The sequence below is a fragment of the Myotis nattereri genome (genome assembly GCF_964212035.1).
Source record: "Myotis nattereri genome assembly, chromosome: 8".
Lineage (NCBI taxonomy): Eukaryota > Metazoa > Chordata > Mammalia > Chiroptera > Vespertilionidae > Myotis > Myotis nattereri.
The window spans coordinates 38,298,681-38,304,680 of record NC_138083.1 but is presented as its reverse complement, the minus strand read 5'-3'; positions in this window follow the sequence as shown (position 1 = coordinate 38,304,680).

Here is a 6,000-nt window from a genome sequence, read left to right as displayed (position 1 = left end):
TGAAATTTTGCTCAAGTATCTGGATCAGGAAAGGATCAATGCTCTCCAGAGTTCCTTCCAAGCCAGAGATCCCACAAGGACTCTGAGGAACTACACTTTCCTGTGCAGAGTGACAGAAAGGTGATAACAGGAGCAATAAGTGGGTGTAGGAGCCCTATCTCTAGAGCATGGGGTAGTGGGAACTCCTACCTGAATCTCTGGTCTGGGCATTACACCTGATAGCTCTCACTTTGGCCTTAGATCAGTGGTTTCTACATCCTCTCAAGAACACCACAGGTTTTATGGATTCCCTTTAGGGACTATGGGGAAGTTTGAGGGCAGTACTCTGGTTCCTTTCCACCCCTCCTCTCACTTCAACGGGAATAATTGTGAGCTTATCAGCTTTTCATATTGGACTTTAGTGACAGTTCTGAGGAAAGGTTACCTCAGTTAAAAAATGTTTGAGCCCTGGGTGGTGTGGTTCATTTGGTTGGTTGAGTGTCATCCAGTGCACTGAAGGGTCACAGGTTTGGTTTCCAGTCATGGCAAATGCCCAGGTTGCAGGCTCGATCCCTGGTTGGGGTGCATGTGGGAGGCAACTGAGCCGATCAACGTTTCTCTCCCACATTGATGTTCGTTATCTCTCTCTTTCTCTCTCTCTCCCCCTTCCTCACTAAAATCAATAAAAACATATTAATTTTTAAAAAATGAAATTGCATCTTTTTTTTAAAAAGTTAAAAAATACTGATCTCTGATAATCTTTTTCACAGGAGAGCAGGCGAATCCTAACTATATGTGCCCAGTTTCTTAAGTGGAAGCTGCCCCAACAAGTGTACTGCAAAGATCCCTGGTATATCAGCCCTAGTGAAGTTGAAACAATCTGCAAATTCTTTGTATGTGAGAAATCATGGTTTTGTTAACTTTAATTCATTGACCTTTTTTTCAGATGTTGTTTTTTTAATATATTTTTTATTGATTTCAGAGAGGAAGGCAAAGGGAAAGAAAGAGACATCAATGATGAGAGAGAATCACTGATCAGCTGCCCCCTATTGGGGATCGAGCCTACAACCCAGGCACATGCCCTGACCAGGAATCAAACTGTGATTTCCTGGTTCATAGGTCGACGCTCAACCACTGAGCCACACCGGCTGGGCTCAGATGTCATTTTTAATCATAAGTTTCTATCTAAGAACTGTTCTGTACTGTGAATCTATAGCTTCCTCCCAACTGAGTCACAAATACACTTTCTGTTACCACCTTTCCTAACAGAAAAGACTGGTGAATTCTTGGGATCCCCAAGATTACAGGTTAGGCTACCTGCACATACAGCTAATAGCACATACTCAAATAACTACTTGTGGAGTAAACTGGAATGGAGTTATGTATTGCCTTTACAATGATCTCTAATTCCTGTCCTTGGATATAGTAGATTGTTTTACCCTCCATTAGAGCATGTTCAGGGAGCCCCAAGCAAGGCTGCCATACTGTTGTAGGCCATGCAGCATGATGACAGCATGCCACTGGCTCTGCCAGAACCCTGCTAGCATCCTTTCTCCCCACAAACTTGACAATCTTAAGAGTAGGCTTAAGCCAGAACAGCCTCAGGAGGCCATTTTTGTTGTTTTGTTTTTTTTTCTAGACAACTGACTGTAGAACCACCTGGGTCCTAATGAAGACCTTAGGACTTGTCCTGTCCAGGTGGCTCATTTGGTTGGAGCGTTTTCTCTTGCACCAAAATGTTGTGGGCTCAATTCCCAGTCAGGGCATTTACCTAGGTTGCAGTTTCGTTCCCCGGCCGGGTGTGTACAGGAGGCAACCAATCAATGTTTCTCTCTCACACTGATGTTTCTTTCTCTCTCCTTATAAAAAAAATTAATAAATAAAAACATATCCTCAGGTGAGGATTTTAAAAAAAATACCCTAGGACTGACTATTCCCAGAGATCTTCCATATGTGTAATCTGTTTAGGTCCCATCAGGGGCTTCCCTGGTTGGACTTACAGGGCTAGCAAGCCCCACAGTACCCTTGTGTCAGGTTTTCCTTTAGGGATTATCTCTCTGACCTGCAGCCAAAACTTGTAACTGATGCACTGATGACAGTATTTACAGCAGGAAATTCAGTGCTCTCAGTGGATAAGACTACAGATTATGTTACATCGTAAGTCCTATGAGAACCAGTTCCTGTTGTTCTCCTCCAATCCCCAAGATACCTATTCTTGTAAGAGATCCACTGAGAAGTGAACTCACTCATCCAATAAGTGTAACACATCCAATGTGCAACAGACCATGGAGAACCCAGAAACATACCAATGATTAAAACTTCCTCAGGGGAGCTTGCAAGCTAGTAAGGGAGATAAAACCTCTGTGCAATATTAAATAGAAATTCAAGGTGGAAAATATGTGCCAAGAGAGGAGTACTTGCAAAATGCTGAGTAGGGTTAGGTCAGGAAGGCAGGAGCTGTCAGGGAAGAGCTCATAGGGAGGCAGAACTCAAGGTGGATTATAGAGAACAGAGAAGACTTAGATACAGAGAAATGACAGATTTAGAGGCATTACAGGCACAACATGCAGCATGAGTGGGTGTGAGCAAGGTGTATTCGGAGGATTTAACTGTCTAGGGCAGGGGTGGGGAACCTTTTTTCTGCCAAGGGCAATTGGATATTTATAATGTCATTCACAAGCCATACAACTAAAAAATTATGTTGCTATGAAAAAAGCTGCTAGATTTATTGAATTTTGAGTCCCACCTGTGGCTGCCTTGGCAGGGCCAGACCAAATATACAGCCGTCGGGCCGGATGTTCCCCACCCCTGGTCTAGAGGATTGTTGTGGCATATTATTTATTGAGCAACTGTAGTTATTTCAAGTACTGTACTATATGTATATCTGACCTAGTTCCTGACTACGGAAATTACAGTGAGGCTGATAAAAATAGTGCTGCTACTTCACTCCTTTATACTTACTTTTTTCCTCACTTAGGGAAAAAAATGCCAGGAGAAAGTTAACATCCTAGCCCAAGCATTGACGTTCTTCAAGAATGCAAAACTTCCTATCAGAAGAGCAGCAGTCTTGTTTGTCGGTACAAAGAAAATCCTTTCATTACTATAGTAGCGTCTATCCTGAACTTTCCCAAATTGTGTTGTTGAATATCCCCATTCTTTATGAAGACCTTGAAAATATGTCTTTGGACAAAGGGGCTATGTTATCTATCAGTAATTATCAAGTAGTTGTAAATCCAGTTTTTAGAATCTAATTATCAGAAGCCAATTCTGCCAGCTGCTTAGAGCCAAAGCCAGATCACAGACTCACTGACTTTATTTTGTATTTAGGGATCTTTTCAAAGTACTTGGATCGCAATGAGCTTAAAACGAAGGGTACTGAATGGATAGAGGATGGTAAGTAATAAAACACTGGGGTTTGGGGTGACCCATCTTTTGGAAGGTATCTGCAGCAGTGACTGGGCAGGCACTGTGGCAGAGCTGAGACTGGGAACTAGAAAGCCTGACTTCTGTGGTAAGTGGAAATCCTTGGAGATTTCAGCTGAATGACAGTCTCACCCCAGTCCAATCCCCTCTTTAAGAAAGAACATGACCTTATTTGTCTGGGAACCAGCTTTGATGAATTGTCTCAGGGACAGTTCCTGAACTTTGTCAGGAAATAAGACATTACATAGAAACACTATCTTAGTAAATTATGATGACACCTCACAAGTACCTCACAAGATGATTGCAGCACTATTTTTTATAAGCAGTTGCCCTCTAAGGTGGTAGGACTTGATAATAAAGATGTTTATAGTCATATAAGGCAACCATCATACAAATGGTTTTCTGAATTGTTAGTGAAAAATTTCCATAATTGTACAGTTTTGAGGATTTCTCAAAGAATTATTTATTCCCACTTAAGAAGTAGGCCTCGCCGAAACTGGTTTGGCTCAGTGGATAGAGCGTCGGCCTGTGGACTGAAAGGTCCCAGGTTCGACTCCGGTCAAGGGCATTTACCTGGGTTGCGGGCACATCCCGGTGGGAGATGTGCAGGAGGTGGCTGATCGATGTTTCTCTCTCATTGATGTTTCTAACTCTCTATCTCTCTCCCTTCCTCTCTGTAAAAAATAAATAAAATATATATATATAAAAAAAAGAAGTAGGCCTATATGCCCTAACCGGTTTGGCTCAGTGGCTAGAGCGTCAGCCTGTGGACTCAAGGGTCCCAGGTTCGATTCCAGTTGGGGGCATGTACCTTGGTTGCAGGCACATCCCCAGTGGGGAGTGTGCAGGAGGCGGCTGATCGATGTTTCTCTCTCATCAGTGTTTCTGGCTCTTTATCCCCCTCCCTTCCTCTCTGTGAAAAATCAATAAAATATATTTAAAAAAAAAAAAAGAAATAGTCCTATAATTTTAAAATGCCATTGCTAATTCTCACAACCCCAAAGGATATACTTTGAGAACCAAATTAAGATCCTGGATAATTCACTGCTTTTAAAATAAAAATATAGAGCCCTAGTTAGTTGATCGCTCAGTGGTTAGAGCATTGACCTATGAACTGAAGAGTCTCAGGTTTGATTCCAGTCAAGGGCACATACCTCGGGTTGCAGGCTTGATCTGGTAGGAGCACATGTGGGAGGCAACCAATGGATGTGTCTCTTTTACATCAATAATTTTCTTGGTCTCTCCCCCATTCTCTCTGAAGAATCAATGGGAAAAATGTCCTTGGGTGAGAATTAACAAAAAAATAAAAATATATAGAACTGGTAAAATAGCCAGAAGCTAAAGCTTATTTAGGAAAGATCATGCCACTTTTCTAAGGTCTCTTACTTCTGCACAGTTATCAGAAGCAAAATAATAGGAAGATCATGTAGATTATTTTATTCTATGAGGTAGGATTCTACATGGTTGATTATATTCAATTAAAAGTAAATTATGTTCTAAAACACTGAGGAATCAAAGTTGCTTTTCTATTCTAAAGTTATCTATATAGAAAATCTAAATTTGTATATATATATATATATATATATATATATATGAATGGACCATATAAATTTGCCATTTTGTAGGGCAAAAACAGTCAAATATCAGCAATCTCAACCTAATGGAATAACATTACACTATTCCCTCCCTAACAGTTGCTAATCTGTTTTAGAAATAGGGTAGAACACCCTATCACTCTTTTTGAATAAGCTTATGTCATTTACCACAGGCAGTTTTAAGCAAATTTAAACAAAAATGTCAAAAATTAAAATAACAAAATTAATTTCATGACAAAATAAGTTTCAATTCCTTTGGGTTCCAAAATAGATGCCTGTTTCCTCATGTGTTCTGTGGAACATGTAGACAGATCTTAACGCAGGAACTGAAAGAAACTAACACCTAGTCAAATATTCCATTTTAGAAATCAACATGACAAATTTAAAGGCTAAAATGGTACTTAAAAACAAAAAGCTCCTAATTATGAAAAGGTCTTGAGCATTTTTGAGACCTTGAAGAATTAGAAATTGGCTGGGTAGCTCAGTTGGTTAGAGCATGGTCCTGATATGCCAAGGTTGTGGGTTTGATCCCTGGTCAAGACATGTACAAGAATCAACCAGTGAATGCATAAATAAGTGGAACACCAAATCAATATTTCTCTCTCTCTCTCTCTCTCTCTCTCTCTCTCTCTCTCTCTCTCTCAAATCAATACATGAAAAAATTTAAAAAGAGAATAACCTTTTCTAATATGATAAAAACATAGATCCATAAAGTAAAAGAATGATAGATTTGTCTATGTAAACTTTTTAAATACCAACTTTGAAACAAAAAGTAACAGACAGAAAGGGTATAAGGGGATAAATAGTGATGGAAAAATTTTTTTAAAAAAATTTAAAGTAACAGAAAAAAACTGAAAAATAAACAATGATATGGGGGACATATTTGCCATATAATAAAGGGTTAATATCCTTAAAACAAATCAGTACTTTCTCAAAAGAAAAGTGGCAAACAATATGAATAAGCAATTCATAGAAGAGAAATGGCCAACAAATATATAAAAAT